Below are 17,590 nucleotides of genomic sequence, written 5' to 3'. Positions count from 1 at the left end.
AATCCTGCATGACGACCTGAAAAGGCGAAAAGTGTCATCCAGGTGGGTGCCATGAAAGCTGACGAACGACCACATGGCTGCCCGTGTGGCATGTTGCCAAACAATGTTGAAGCGCAACGACAGCATGGATGGGACTTTCTTTTCGTCGGTTGTGACAATGGATGACACATGGATGTCATTTTTCAATCCAGAAACAAAGCGCCACTCAGGCCAATGGAAGCACACAGATTCACCGCCACCAAAATTTTCGGGTAACCGCCAGTGCTGAAAAAATGATGGTGTCCGTGTTCTGGGACAGCGAGGGTGTAATCCTTACGCATTGCGTTCCAAAGTGTACTACGGTAACAGGTGCATCCTACGAAAATGTTTTGAAGAACAAATTCCTTCCTGCACTGCAACAAAAACGTCCGGGAAGGGCTGCGCGTGTGCTGTTTCACCAAGACAATGAACCTGCACATCGAGCTAACGTTACCCAACAGTTTCTTCGTGATAACAACTTTGAAGTGATTCCTCATGCTCCCTACTCACCTGACCTGGCTCCTAGTGACTTTCGGCTTTTTCCATCAATGAACGACACTCTCCGTGGCCGCACATTCACCAGCCGTGCTGCTATTGCCTCAGCGATTTTCCAGTGGTCAAAACAGACTCCTAAAGAAGCCTTCGCCGCTGCCATGGAATCATGGCGTCAGCGTTGTGAAAAATGTGTGCGTCTGCAGGGTGATTACGTCGAGAAGTAACGCCAGTTTCATCGATTTCGGGTCAGTAGTTAATTAGAAAAAAAATTGGAGGCCTTAGAACTTGAATGCACCTCGTACATAGCACACGCCCGTTGGGCATTTTGATCACAATAGCCATACATCAACACGATATCGACCTTTTCCCCAATCGGTAAGCGGTCCATTTTAACACGGGTAATGTATCACGAAGCAAATAACGTCCGCACTGGTGGAATGTTACGTGATACCACGTACTTATACGTTTGTGACTATTACAGAGCCATCTATCGCAAAGCGAAAAACTGGTCCAACTAAAACGTTCACATTCCGTTACGTACTACACGAATATGGAATAAAAATGGGGATTCCTATTTAAAAAATCGCTCTTGATATCCGTTTGACTTATGGCAGCGCCATCTAGCTGGCCAACCATAGCGCCATCTGGTTTCCCTCTTGAAGCTCGGCGAGTTTCGTTCTTTGTAGTTTTTTCGTTTGATGCTTAGTTCGTGAGATATTTGGCCCGGTCACTATCAATGGATTACCCTGTATATGTTCCGTTCTGGACACGTGTAGATAAATAAAGTAAATAAATAGGCGAACATAACCATTTCCAGTCAATGATTTGTTCGGTAGGACCAGATGACCTAGACTATTCCATGTAAACACGACCCACACCACCAGATTGCACTTTGCCTTACTAGAAACTATGGTCCCTGGCTTCGTGGGGTCTGAGCCACTCTTGTAACCTATCATCAGCTCTTACCAACAGAAGTTGGGACTCATCGGTCAAGGCCACTGTTTTCCCGTAGTCTAGAGTTCAAACTCACATGGTGACGAGCCCTGGGTAGGCGCTGCAGGCAAAGTCTTGCTGTTATCACAGGCTCTCGCGCCGCCAAATGTCATCGCAATATCCTGACGGATACATTCGTGCGTGCGTGCACATTAATTTCTGAAGTTATTCCACGCAGTATTGCTTGTCTGCTGTATCTGACAATTTTACGTAAAGCCTTTGCTTTTTGTCGTTAAACTAAGGCCGTCGTCCATTGCGTGGCCTGTGGTGAGAGATAATGCTTGAAATTTAGTGTTTCCGACGCGCTCTTCATACTGTGGATATCTGAATATTCGGATCCCTCACGAGTTCCGAAATGGAATCTTCCATGCGTCTTTCTCCAGCAACCATTCTGTATTCAAAGTGTGTTAATTCACGTCATGCGACCATAATGACGTCGGACAGCTTTTCAAATGAATCAACTGAGTTCAAATGACAGCTCTGCCAATGCACTGCCCTTTTATACATTTTGTATGCGATACGACTGTGTATTTGCACATCACTATCCCATGATTTTATCACCTCAAACTATTCGCAAAATGCACTCCAGTAGCTGACTGCTGCGTGGAGCTGACAGTAAGTGGAAAACAAATGACTCCATGTGGGTGCTCAGTACTCTACAGAATATGGTATAAAAAGAAAGTAAACTTAAGCTTCAAAATTATCTAGATTAATTTCAGTATTATAATCGCACTTCGACTTATTATTCCGGATGAACAAGTTATCACATCGCAAATAAATCACAGAATTCGCTGTTTGTCGTACTTTATTTTATTTCAACGGAAATATAGTGTTGATTTTACAGCCATCCTCTCGTGAAAAGGAGGAAAAGAGAATGAAGATATTTTAGCATTTAAACAAGAAACTATTATATTCGAACGGAAGAAAATATGTGACATTATTTTAACGCATATTTCAGCGGTCGTTACAGTGAGAAACCACCTTTCTTGAAGGTACGTAACTAGGCAGTATTGTTGTAGCAAAATCGTGCCTTGTATTAGAAGCTAATGATCTCTAGTAAGCCCCACCAACTCTTGGTGTTGAATAGCGTACATTTCTCGACTGGCTTTCGGATTATCAGTCTACCTCTTACTTCTAGTGTGCTCATCTCCTGCTAGCAGTTTCTTGTTCATGATTATGCAAGGCTGGAACCTAAGATTTTGGTTAGTGCTTTTGTGCGGCGAAGATCAATACTGCGAGAAATCTTTCATACTGAGCAAGATACTCATGTGTAGTTTGAGTATGAAAGTACTGGCAAGCAAAGGATGAGTCACCTACTCTTCTCAGCAATGGAATCACGGATTCTGAAGTGCTGCAGATTAGTCTGTGACATGTAGTATCAGTTACTGTATGAATGACCAAGTAATCAATGAGATCTGGCAGTGACACTTAAAGTGGAAAGTTGGCGTCTTATAAGGTGCCATTTTCTTGATAAAGCTGTGATCAGTGACAGTATAATGTCCCGTGAAATTAATGCAAAGACTTGTTGGGACATTAATGTGTTGGTAAACAACAAAAGCGCTCCAAATTAACTGTTACAAACCATCTTCCTCCAGATCAATGGATGAACTAAGCAGCACATTTCCTGTGAAATGGAACATGAAGGAGCTGTGAATTGTGCAGCACAATTATATAACGCCATCTTATCGCATGCGTGAGCAGTGGGAATTGCTTTGTATCACAAAAATTGAAAAACTCCTAGCTTACCAGTGTTTAACCTCATATTGTAAAACCGTGTAACAGTTTTTTTCCAAAAGTACTTCTTGCTGGTAAACGAACGTTCTGGCAACGATACATGGGACGCGTAGTCTTTAACTGAACTGATTAATTTATACACGGACGGAAAAGAAAATCACTACACCAAGGAGGATTTGAGCGCATAAACGAAACTCGGTGTGCATGTTTCTACATCTGAAAGATCATGTCTATTCATATTTCACTCCAGTCGCAGAAGAGTGGCGCTGATAGAGCCACTATGAGGTTGCAAATCGGGATCTGCTTTAAATACGTACTGGAATAATCGTAAGCGTTATTTACCTTTGAGATTGGACGAGGTAAGCTGACGTTAGTCAAGAAACCCTTTATGACAACAAAAAGGCCATTAACAACAACTCGCTGAGATAGATCGAGTTCGTGTATTACGGGTGCGAGAAGTTGGATGCTCCCCCCCCCCCCCATGTAATACTGCAGAGAGACGTCGCAGGAATGTAATCACTTGCAAGTTTGTGCTGGGAGTGGTGGTCAAGGGAATGTACGGTCGCAACAAGACAGCACTCCGGATGCGCACTCGACACTACCAACAGGGAGGACCATCGTGCTCGGCGTATGGCTGTGGCGCGCACTGCATCTGCAGCAGCAATTTGACAGGCAGATGGCACCACGGTAACACAACAAACTGTTACAGATCGGTTACTTCTAGGATAGCTCCGATCCAGACGCCTTGAAGTGTGTGTTCTACCGATCGCTACCACTGCCATTTGCAACATCGGTGGTGTCAAGCGAGAGCTCATTGCAGGCCGGGGTGTTAATCTGTCGTGTTTTCTGATGAAAGCTGTTTCTCCCTCAGTGCCAGTGATAGCCATATGTTGGTTGGACGGGGGCCAGTTGAGGGCCTGAAAACCAAACTGTCTGGATGCTAGATACTCTGGAACTATACGTGGAGTTAAAGTCTGGATTAACCAATGGAGCCTAACTCCAAATTTGTACGTCAGTCTGGTGGTTTATGAACAGCATTCCAGGCGTGTTCTCCAAATGGATAACACTTGCACACATACCGCTTTTGTAATCGAACATACTATACAGAGTGTCGACATGTTGCATTGGCCTGCTTTATCATCACATCTGCCTCCCATCGAGCACATATGGGAACCTCATCGGACTACAGTTCCCTGTATTTAACTCCCAAGTGCAACAGGCGTAGAATTCCATTCCACAAACTGACATCCAGCACCTGTACAACACAATCCATCCACCTTTGCATGCTTGCATTCAACCTTCTGGGGTTATACCAGTTATCAGTGTACTCATCTAGGCTGTGATTTTGCAATGGTAATCATTCAAATATGTTACCTAGACAAATGTATTCCTCTACATTAATGATTTATTGGTGTGATTTTTCGGTCAATGTATATATTACCTAAGTAATAAAATTTATTCAAACAGGATGCGTTCTGTACCATGACTTGGACCCCGTTATTCAGGTTACTGAACAGGAACCAGGATTTACTGCAACATTCTCAGTGACGCACTGTTGCCGTTTCCTCTACGTCTGTATCTGGTGTTTGCATTGAACACCAGCGATTACGAACATAATAACAGTCGTGTCCATAGGCTCTCTATCGCGCTTTGACTGGCCTTCCTAATCAAATAAACAGCTCCGCACTCATGTCAGGTGTTACCTGCAAGGATATTTGTCCACCCATACTTCCATTTTGTAACTGTGAATTGCAGCTCCATAAAGACTAAGCATTTCAGTGCATTTGAAGTGAAAATTGTAAATTTCGTTCAGCAATTACCAGATCTGCAAAAGTGTACAGAGAATAATAAGTTACATGTAACAGATATTTGTAGAAGTGTCCTATGAGGTGCGTTTCCTGCTCCGAGAGGACTTTGCTCCTCTAATTTCGCATTATTTCAATAAACTTTCAAATAGGGAGCACTTTCTCTAACAATACAGAGAGTTGGTGGAGGATATGCCTTAAACCAAAAGACTAAATAGCAGAACAATAACAAAATTCCAAAGATTTGCTTGATTTATAAGTCAATAGAACAAAGGAAAGTAAGGAGTCTCTTAAGAAGAAACAGAGCGACAGTAAATAATATGGTGATAAAATACAGTACTTTATCTAAAGTCATTCTAATTGTAGAGACCATCGTACTCGAAAATCCAGACATTGTTTGAGAATAGAATCGAAGTTAAAGCCACTCTTCGATTACTACAAAGTCCATTTTTGATGAGTCTTTGATTTCAGTGTTTTAGCTCCATATGGCACTAATCACTCGATTTCCTACATTTCCAGTTACTACATTCATTAATGAGAAAAATATTTCTCTACTTAACATAAATAAATGCTTTGGAAGCATAATATGTATTTATCTTATAAGGAAGTTCTCTGTATTTCTTCTTCCTTCTACAGATATAGGAAATTTGCTTCATACTTCATCTTCCGCCCACATGTACTTACGTTATCTTTTCCTTCCAATTTAATTGTTAAATGACACTTATATTCCCTAAACCTGTGTCTCCACACGTTCGCATTGGTTTGCTTGAAATGCAAGACGTTCAATTTACTAAATGCTCGTCATCTCTTGTCAAAGATATACCATACGTTAATCGCTTAAGATACACTGAATAGCCAAAGAAAATCGTACATCGCCTAAAATCCCCCGTGAGCACTCAGAAGTGCCGCAATATGACGTTGCATGGACTCGACTAATTTCAGAAGCAGTGCTGAAGGGAACTGACTCCGTGAATTCTGCAGGGCTGTTCATAAATCCGTAAGTGTACGCCGGGGTGAGGAAGTCTTCTGAGCAGTACTTTGCAAGGCAACCCAGATAAGCTTGTTCAAGTAACTTACGGGTTTACTGCCGGGTGACGTTGTCGGACACCGGCGATATTTCGACAGGAGCACACGCTGCCATTTTCAAGGCACAAATGCAAGGAGGAAAAAACGTGCAAGCAAATTTAATACCTCGGTTCATAGAGGAGAAACAAGGAAGACACCACACACAGAACAAGTGTCAACACAACCAAAGATAACCCACGTCAGAAATATCGATGGTTACTATTATTCAACAGGTGAGGTAGCACTAATTTCGTCCCTCTGTTTTTTGAGGAGAGACAGAGCCGGATTCCAAGCAGCATTTTAAAAAAATCCACCATCTCTGTTAATAAGGTTGCTTCATAGTCTGATTTCAACATATTCCTTAATAACACTATCCTAATAGTTTGACGTGCAAGCCAGAATCTCCGTGTTGTTGTATTCCATAGGATGACCGGTGTCAAGGCAATGCTCTGCAATAGCGGATTTGCTCGGCTGTTGTAAGCGTGTGTGACGCTTATGTTCAATACACCGGTCTTCCACAGTCCTGACTGTCTGACCAATATATGACATGCCACAACTGCAAGGAATACGATAGTCGCCAGCCTTACGCAAACCAAGATCATCTCTTACGGACGTCAACAGGGCCTTAATCTTGGAAGGTGGTCGGAAAACACATTTCACATCAAATTGGAAATGCTTCCTGCGTAAGGCAAAAAGGCCGTAGACTTAGGTGCCACATTGCTGCTATCGTCACTCACCCGTTGCACAGAAGGCTGATGGCGCAACGCACGTTTGATCTGCCCCTCACTATAACCATTCTGACGAAAGGTGACTTCGAGATGTGATAGCTCAGCTGCCAAACTTTCAGGGTCTGAAATAACGTGGGCCCTGTGAACCAAGGTGCGAAGTACTCCTTCACGCTGAGCTGGATGGTGATAACTATCATCTCGCAGATACAAGTCGGTGTGGGTCGCCTTCCTATAAACAGAATGTCCCAACGTACCATCAGTCTTCCTTTTGAACAACACATCAAGGAAGGGAAGGCATCCATTCTTTTCCACCTCAATAGTGAACTGAGTATTCGGATGGATTGAATTCAGATGTTCCAAAAACAGGTTTAAATTCTCACTGCCATGAGGCCACACAACATAAGTATCATCTACATATCTGAAAAAACACGCAGGTTTCAAGGTCGCTGACTCCAGTGCACCTTCCTCAAAATCCTCCATACACAAATTGGCCACAATAGGTGACAACGGGCTTCCCATTGATTTTGAGGAAGGTGCACTGGAGTCAGCGACCTTGAAACCTGCGTGTTTTTTCAGATATGTAGATGATACTTATGTTGTGTGGCCTCATGGCAGTGAGAATTTAAACCTGTTTTTGGAACATCTGAATTCAATCCACCCGAATACTCAGTTCACTATTGAGGTGGAAAAGAATGGATGCCTTCCCTTCCTTGATGTGTTGTTCAAAAGGAAGACTGATGGTACGATGGGACATTCTGTTTATAGGAAGGCGACCCACACCGACTTGTATCTGCGAGCTGATAGTTATCACCATCCAGCTCAGCGTGAAAGCGTACTTCGCACCTTGGTTCACAGGGCCCACATTATTTCAGACCCTGAAAGTTTGGCAGCTGAGCTATCACATCTCTAAGTCACCTTTCGTCAGAATGGTTATAGTGAGGGGCAGATCAAACGTGCGTTACGCCATCAGCCTTCTGTGCAACGGGTGAGTGACGATAGCAGCAATGTGGCACCTAAGTCTACGGCCTTTTTGCCTTGCGCAGGAAGCATTTCCAATTTGATGTGAAATGTGTTTTCCGACCACCTTCCAAGATTAAGGCCCTGTTGACGTCCGTAAGAGATAATCTTGGTTTGCGTAAGGCTGGCGACTATCGTATTCCTTGCAGTTGTGGCATGTCATATATTGGTCAGACAGTCAGGACTGTGGAAGACCGGTGTATTGAACATAAGCGTCACACACGCTTACAACAGCCGAGCAAATCCGCTATTGCAGAGCATTGCCTTGACACCGGTCATCCTATGGAATACAACAACACGGAGATTCTGGCTTGCACGTCAAACTATTAGGATAGTGTTATTAAGGAATCTGTTGAAATCAGACTATGAAGCAACCTTATTAACAGAGATGGTGGATTTTTTTAAAATGCTGCTTGGAATCCGGCTCTGTCTCTCCTCAAAAAAGAGAGGGACATTATTAGTGCTACCTCACCTGTTGATTAATAGTAACCATCGATATTTCTGACGTGGGTTATCTTTGGTTGTGTTGACACTTGTTCTGTGTGTGGTATCTTCCTTGTTTCTCCTCTATGAACCGAGGTATTAAATTTGCTTGCACGTTTTTTCCTCCTTGCATTTGTGCCTTGAAAATGGCAGGGTGTGCTCCTATCGAAATATCGCCGGTGTCCGACGGCGTCACCCGGCAGCAAACCCGTAAGTTATTTGAACATTCGATTCGGCGGGAAACGTTAAGGTCTCACAGATAAGCTTGATAATAATCACGTCTGGAGAGTCTGGTGTCCAGCGGAAGTGTTTAAACTCAGAAGAGTGTTCCTGCAGCCACTCTGCAACAATTCTGGACGTGTGAGGTATCGCGTTGTCCTGCTTGAATTGCCCAAGTCTGTCGGAATGCACAATGGACGTAATGGTTGTCGGTGCTAGGACAGGGTGCTTACGTGCTAGTCCACCTTTGAAACGCAATATAACAACGATACTAAGTGGCATGTATCGACAAATCCTTTGGAGGTGTATGACATGCATCGAGAAGTCCTCTGAAGGTAGATAGTACCAGATATTTACGCGCAGGTCACGTAATTGCCATAAATCACTTTCTGCTTGTCTCTGGGTGAGGAATTTATACAGGATAGAGTACCATTGGGTTCTGATCGGACTAATTTCGTGAGCAAGGTATCAGAATGAGTTCACTCTCGTTCTCCTCAGACCATTGCAGTACGATTCTGGCCTTGTGATACTGACATTTATCTTGCTGGGAGATGCTACCGACATCGAGGAAGGCATCAAGCATAGAATGGAACTGGTGCACAATAATGTCCACATAGCTAAGAACGGACAGCTTGCTTTGGATTACAACCACTGGTTTCATGGAAGCCCAAAGGGATGGTTCAATAGCTGCGTCTGTCGTGCGAGGCGTGTCTAGACTAGACATACACATGGATGATAGTGAATCCTGGTACGAGTAGGAGTAACAATAAATGTGTTTCGTCAGGCCAAGAGACACATTGACATTGCTTCATGGTCCAGTCTCAATGATCGATGTGTACACTGCAATCGCAAGTGCCGAAGTCGTCGACTGCAGAGTCCCATGTTGATCAATGTCCACTGAACGTTGTTCTCAGACATACTTAGGCATTCACTAGCACTGCACACTATTATCAGTGTTGCTTTACAGAGTGTGAAAGCCTTCGACCTCCACGTCACGTGATAAGGTGTGGGCGTTCAAGACTTTGCAGCCAACATACAGTTTCTGTGGTATCAGTAGTCTGTCGATACAAAACAGGTCGAAGTTTTTCTGGGTACAGAGGTTGGCACTAAAGGCTATGCTATTCCTCTGACAGGGCCAGCGATTACGGGCGGCGCCGCCCAACCATGGGCCACGCCGCCTGAGCTGAGGAGCCTCTGGTTCCATGGATCACTTGTTTAAGAGGTCGCCCAGCCGCATCTCTGACCATTTGAGTAGCTCCACTCTAGCAGCCGTCGAGTACCATCGTAGTTGCAGTTATAACCGCCGCGCGGGACTAGCCGAGCGGTCTTAGGCGCTGCAGTCATGGAGTCTGCGTCTGGTCCCGGCGGAGAGTCCTCCCTCGGGCATGCGTGTGTGAGTGTTTGTCCTCAGGATAATTTAGGTTAAGTAGTGTGTAAGCTTAGGGACTGATGACCTTAGCAGTTAAGTCCCATAAGATTTCACACACATTTGAACATTTGAATGCTAACCTTTCGTGAGAGTGTAGTGCAACAGAACTGGCCTCAAGGCCAGACTTAGGTTTAATTCCGTGGATTGCAAGCAAGACGCGAACTGTGAAATTGCAATGTTTTTAACGCGTACTGCCTGTGCTCAAGGACCTGTATGAGGATTTCAATGAGGATTCATTGCACTGAGTACAGTTCAGTACAGTATTTCCCACAGTGATTGTGTTGCCTCATTCTTTTGATTTCTGTCTCAGAAACCCACGAACCATTCCCAAGGGACACATTATAGTTTTGACGACGAGACTCTACTTGGTCACTTCAGTTTCACCGCTCTCCAATCATTTTCCTCAGAAGCTCACGACAGTAGCTCGCGAAGAACTAACCAGCTTCGCCAAGGCGATCGTGTGCAGACGCCAGGCCACAATAATCTTCCCTTTGTCACTCTATTTTATGCCACTGAATTTCCTCATTTGCAGGAAGTATCGTCACTTGAATAATCCCCCTGTCGTCTCTTCTCTCCTCTGCTATTTTAATTGCCGCACCATGTGTCCGAAACGCCATCATACGAAATTTAAATTGGAGACTTTAGCGTGATCGTAGTTTTTTGGCTGATAATTGTTGACCCGTTGACCACGGCACTTCATTTAGATAAAGTCGAACCAAAACGAAGCGGTATCGACAGTATTTTTTTCCAATTTGCAGTATTTCATGGAATTAGAAAGGGTGGGAGGAGGTACGGGATGGTCAATTTAGGTGTGGGGACCAAACAGCGAGGTCATCGGTCCCATTTTATTAGGGAAGGAAGTCGGCAGTGTCCTTTCAAAGGAACCATCCCGGCATTTGCCTGCAGCGATTTAGGGAAATCACGGATGCGTGTTTGAACCTTCGTCCTCCCGAATGTGAGTCCAGTGTGCTAACCACTGTGCCACCTCCCTCGGTTAGGGTATGGGGCCTACATTAAGTATGCTCCTCTACACAGTGTACAATGGCTAGCGGATTTCAGACCTCCGTAGACGTGGAAATAGAAGTTCTGGTCCATCGAATTATATGTGAAACACATGATAAATACTTCCCACGGACGATTACCAGTTTCCAAATATATATTTTTATGACTTGTATACATATCAAAATTCTTTCTGAGTGCCATTCAGTTTACCTGCTTAATTTCATTTCATTACGGTTAACTTTAACGTCCCTTATGTTACCCACATACGTGCAGAAAGAGGGCTACATTCTATTTTCTGTCGGGCTGTAATATTTATTCAAACCTCGCCTTACAAGGAGAACACGGCAAGTGCCATAACCTGATTTCCCACAGACGTCGCTCAGTGAAATAGGAGTCAAGATAAGCCAACACGTATCATGGCTTATCAGCAGATGGTCGACCGTTTCTGAGAAAGTGGCAGTCAAAGCTTTCCATGTGCTTTAAGAGCCTTGTAGCCGAAGGTGTGACACAGTGACTAGCATTGTGGCTTTACAGTTTTAAGCCCCTTGTTCCAGATGCGATCACTGATTTTAGTTTATTTTATTTTTAGCATTTACCTACCAGTGTCCGTGGAAGGTTACTGCACGAATGTGTAAAACCTTAAATTAAGGAGCAAGATTTGAAATTGTTTTCAGTATAATTCCTGTCGTCTGTCTTGGCAGTAATATGGTGTTTGGTGTTGTTTACTTGTTCCCTAGAAGTAGTTTCGGTCGAATAGCAAATATACACATTTATTCTTGCATCCTGAAAAGAGGTTTTCTAGTTAGTCGATTCTGACATGCCCATCTCGTTTTGTCCTCTTGAAGGAATCAATAAGGAAAACACATCATTCCAGAGTTAGGTCTCATGAACCATACACACATAAATTATATAATAAATGTATGACACTTATTGTGAAATCCAGTTGTAATTTTACAGTTAACATAAAGCCCATGTGTCGGCATACGCGATAAGAAATATTCGTGTAGTAACCCTCTAGGGACATGTGTAGATAGATAAATGAATAAAATAAAACAATAACGGAGATTCGACAAGAGGCGCAAAAGTATGAAGTTGCGACGCTATCGACAGTGCAGCCGAAATCATAGGCACCAAAATTTCATCAGAAACTTTGACTGTCGTTTTCTCAGAAGCCGCCGTGTATCTACGGATAAGTCGAGACAGGTATCGCCTATTTCCATCCCTTTTCCACTAAACGAATTTTCTGAGAAATCGGGTTATGGTACCTGCACTGTTCTCTTTCGTTAGTCACGCGAAAAAAAAGGCCACATTTTGTTGTCAACCACGTTGTATTATTTGTTATAAGCTCTTCTTACTCTCAAGAGATACACCAATTAGTTTCGGCTATTGCACGGCATCGGCAAAATTTTAGAGGTTGTTCATTAATTTTTTTCTGTTTATTTCGGTATACTCGTCCCTTGTCCCAGTGAGCTCGATAGAGAGTAATTGAATTCCGTTTGATTTCTTACCCCCATTTATATTTTTTTAATCCACAAAACAGTGCAAATACCAGCTCTGTGTGTGGCACATCCTTTTTGCAAACTGGTTCCATCCACTCTCGGTACTTGCTGTTTACAACAGTAACGTCGTGTTTACCCTTCGCCGTCAGACTCGCTTTCAGTACCGCTCTGTTCTGTCTCAGATTTATTTTCCCGGCAGTGTTAGTTTCACGTTAACAGTGGGACGCAGTAGTATGGATAGGTTTGCTGATGAATCGTAGCCGATATGTATGTAGTTATGGGTCACCGAATACAATGGAAGGGCGGCGCACTGACGCCATGCCGAGATGTTTCTCCAGCGACAGCGACCACTTTACAGTACACAGATTATACGTACCACCATAAACTAACAAATTGTTGATAAACTGAGTACCGTTTCCACAAAAGTCGGCATCTACAAAAAACAATTTTTCAGAAAACGAATTTTATTGAATTTCTTGAACATTGACAATGTTTAAAAAATTATATTTCACAAATAAATTCCAGATACATAACACAACCTTGAAAAAACGTTTCTAAGAGCTATCAATTGCAATTATTAAATATCTAAAAATCATGATTTTCTCCCAAAACGGAACATCTGCAGATTAATTATTATGTATCAGTGGCGTTTTAGTGTATTTTAACCCACTGAATAAATAATAATTTAACAAATTGGTTCATTAAGTTGCTGTGCTTTATTATTTTCATTGTCATGGTCATGGCAACACTTTAGAGCCTTCCCATAGAACCATACATCTACATCAACATGGTTACTCTGCAATTCACACTTAAGTGTTTGTTTTGAATACAGTCAGAGAGAGTCCCTTTAGTCAGCCACAGTGCCAGTGTCGCCCTAACCTTCGTCTGCTTCACACCTGCTGTGCAGCGAGCTACCTTAATTTAAGTGTTAACTGTATTTTTCTTACTTGTCACTTCTTCTTCGCTGTGTTTTTGCTTTTAGGAAGCTTTAATAGTCGAGTGGTATTAATAGCGTCCCATAGATTTCGTGTTTGTTTTGAATACAGTCCAGAGACAGGTAGTGCTATTTTCGTTGTTTTCTACAAGAAGTGGTTAGCAATCACAGTTTAGTCAATAATCAGCCGCCTTTAGTGAATTAGCAGTCTAGTTAAAAGTTGATTAAGTCTCTTCAGTAAATTGATTCCTTAGGATGGACAGGATGTGTGACTGCTGTGTACGGACGCAAGAGGAGATGGCAACTCATCGCGAACAGCTGAGCGTGTTGATGGCCGCGGTCAGCCGTCTTCAGGCTGCTGCCTCGGAGTGTAGCGGCAGTGGGGAGTCTGGTGCGTCGCAAGGTACACCCCAGGTGTTACATGCTTCACCCACTGTCCCTGCTGTCGAGACATCTTCGCGGGTACCCGGCGCGGTTGGGCCACCCTCTCCCCAAGGGGAGTGGCGGGTTCAGCGGCGTTCGTGGCGCACGAGGCGGAGGGTCAATGTGGAGGCTGGCCATGTGGCATCGCCTGCTCTGCCTGTGAGTGGACATGTGGCTGCTCCTTCAGCAAGGTCCGAGCAGGCACAGGGGGGGAGGGGTTTATTAGTTATTGGGAGCTCCAACGTTAGGCGGGTGATGGAGCCCCTTAGAGAAATAGCGGAAAGGCTGCTTGCCGGGGGGTCTCATCCGAGATGTGGAGGAGGCCCTACCGGCGGCGATAGACAGCACTGGGTGCACCCGACTGCAAATTGTTGCTCATGTCGGCACCAATGACTCCTGCCGTCTGGGTTCAGAGGTCATCCTCAGTTCGTACAGGCGGTTGGCGGAGTTGGTAAAGGCGGAAAGCCTCGCTCGCGGGGTGTAATCAGAGCTAACTATTTGTAGTATCGTTCCAAGAACCGATCGCGGTCCTCTGGTTTGGAGCCGAGTGGAAGGCTTTAAACCAGAGGCTCAGACGATTCTGCGGAGAGCTGGGATGCAAATTTCTCGACCTCCGCTATCGGGTGGAGAAATGTAGGACCCCCTGAATAGGTCAGGCGTGCACTACACGCCGGAAGCGGCTACGAGGGTAGCGGAATACGTGTGGAGTGCACATAGGTTTTTTTTAGGTTAGAGAATTCCCTCCCTAGGCCCGACAAGACGCCTCCTGAGACGCGGCAAGGCAGGAGTAGGCAAAATGCAACTGGGAATAACAATATTAATGTGCTAATAGTAAACTGCAGGAGCGTCTATAGAAAGGTTCCAGAACTGCTCTCATTAATAAACGGTCACAACGCCCATATAGTACTAGGGACAGAAAGTTGGCTGAAACCACATGTAAACAGTAATGAAATCCTAAACTCAGATTGGAATGTATACCGCAGAGACAGGCTGGACAGTGAAGGGGGAGGCGTGTTTAAAGCGATAAGAAGTGCAATAGTATCGAAGGAAATTGACGGAGATTCGAATTGTGAAATGATTTGGGTGAAGGTCACGGTTAAAGCAGGCTCAGACATGGTAATTGGATGTCTCTATAGGCCCCCGAGCTCAGCAGCTGTTGTGGCTCAGCACCTGAAGAATAATTTGGAAAATATTTCGAGTAGATATCCCCACCATGTTATAGTTCTGGGTGGAGATTTTAATTTGCCGGATATAGACTGGGAGAATCAAACGTTGATAACGGGTGGCAGGGACAAAGAATCCAGTGAAATATTTTTAAGTGCTTTATCTGAAAACTACCTTAAGCAGTTAAACAGAGAACCGACTCGTGGCAATAACATATTAGACCTTCTGGTGACAAACAGACCCGAACTATTTGAATCAGTTAATGCAGAACAGGTAATCAGCGATCATAAAGCGGTTACTGCATCGATGATTTCAGCCGTAAATAGAAATATTAAAAAAGGCAGGAAGATTTTTCTGTTTAGCAAAAGTGACAAAAAGCAGATTACAGAGTACCTGACGGCTCAACACAAAAGTTTTGTCTCAAGTGCAGATAGTGTTGAGGATCAGTGGACAAAGTTCAAAACCATCGTACAATATGCGTTAGATGTGTATGTGCCAAGCAAGATCGTAAGAGATGGGAAAGAGCCACCGTGGTACAACAACCGAGTTAGAAAACTGCTGCGGAAGCAAAGGGAACTTCACAGCAAACATAAACATAGCCAAAGCCTTGCAGTCAAACATAAATTACGCGAAGGAAAATGTAGTGTGAGGAGGGCTATGTGAGAGGCTTTCAATGAATTCGAAAGTAAAGTTCTATGTACTGACTTGGCAGAAAATCCTAAGAAATTTTGGTCCTATGTCAAAGCGGTAGGTGGATCAAAACAAAATGTCCAGACACTCTGTGACCAAAATGGTACTGAAACAGAGGATGACAGACTAAAGGCCGAAATACTAAATGTCTTCTTTCAAAGCTGTTTCACAGAGGAAGACTGCACTGTGCTTCCTTCTCTAGATTGTCGCACAGTTGACAAAATGGTAGATATCGAAATAGACGACAGAAGGATAGAGAAACAATTAAAATCGCTCAAAAGAGGAAAGGCCGCTGTTCCTGATGGGATACCAGTTCGATTTTACACAGAGTACGCGAAGGAACTTGCCCCCCTTCTTGCAGCGGTGTACCGTAGGTCTCTAGAAGAGCGAAGCGTTCCAAAGGATTGGAAAAGGGCACAGGTCATCCCCGTTTTCAAGAAGGGACGTCGAACAGAGATGCAGAACTATAGACCTATATCTCTAACGTCGATCAGTTGTAGAATTTTGGAACACGTATTATGTTCGAGTATAATGTCTTTTCTGGAGACTAGAAATCTACTCTGTAGGAATCAGCATGGGTTTCGAAAAAGACGGTCGTGTGAAACCCAGCTCGCGCTATTCATCCACGAGACTCAGAGGGCCTTAGACACGGGTTCACAGGTAGATGCCGTGTTTCTTGACTTCCGCAAGGCGTTTGACACAGTTCCCCACAGTCGTTTAATGAACAAAGTAAGAGCATACGGACTATCAGATCAATTGTGTGATTGGATTGAGGAGTTCCTAGATAACAGAACGCAGCATGTCATTCTCAATGGAGAGAAGTCTTCCGAAGTAAGAGTGATTTCAGGTGTGCCGCAGGGGAGTGTCATAGGACCGTTGCTATTCACAATATACATAAATGACCTGGTGGATGACATCGGAAGTTCACTGAGGCTTTTTACAGATGATGCTGTGGTGTATCGAGAGGTTGCAACAATGGAAAATTGTACTGAAATGCAGGAGGATCTGCAGCGAATTGACGCATGGTGCAGGGAATGGCAATTGAATCTCAATGTAGACAAGTGTAATGTGATGCGAACACATAGAAAGATAGGTCCCTTATCATTTAGCTACAAAATAGCAGGTCAGCAACTGGAAGCAGTTAATTCCTTAATTTATCTGGGAGTACGCATTAGGAGTGATTTAAAATGGAATGATCATATAAAGTTGATCGTCGGTAAAGCAGATGCCAGACTGAGATTCATTGGAAGAATCCTAAGGAAATGCAATCAGACAACAAAGGAAGTAGGTTACAGTACGCTTGTTCGCCCACTGCTTGAATACTGCTCAGCAGTGTGGGATCCGCACCAGATAGGGTTAATAGGAGAGATAGAGTAGATCCAATGGAGAGCAGCGCGCTTCGTTACAGGATCATTTAATAATCGCGAAAGCGTTATGGAGATGATAGATAAACTACAGTGGAAGACTCTGCAGGAGAGACGCTCAGTAGCCCGGTGCGGGCTTTTGTTAAAGTTTCGAGAACATACCTTCACCGAAGAGTCAAGCAGTATATTGCTCCCTCCTACGTATATCTCGCGAAGAGACCATGAGGATAAAATCAGAGAGATTAGAGCCCACACAGAAGCATACCGACAATCCTTCTTTCCACGTACAATACGAGACTTGAATAGAAGGGTGAACCAATAGAGGTTTTCAGGGTACCCTCCGCCACACACCGTCAGGTGGCTTGCGGAGTATGGATGTAGATGTAGAAGTGCCTGGCAGAGGATTCATCGAACCATTTTTATACTACTTCTCTGCCATTCCACTCTCGAATGGCGCGTGGGAAAAAGAAACACCTAAATCTTTTCGTTCCAGCTCTGATTTCTATTATTTTATTACGATGGCCATTT

This window comes from Schistocerca gregaria, chromosome 4, assembly GCF_023897955.1.
Source record: "Schistocerca gregaria isolate iqSchGreg1 chromosome 4, iqSchGreg1.2, whole genome shotgun sequence".
Lineage (NCBI taxonomy): Eukaryota > Metazoa > Arthropoda > Insecta > Orthoptera > Acrididae > Schistocerca > Schistocerca gregaria.
Note: the sequence above shows the minus strand (reverse complement) of the source record.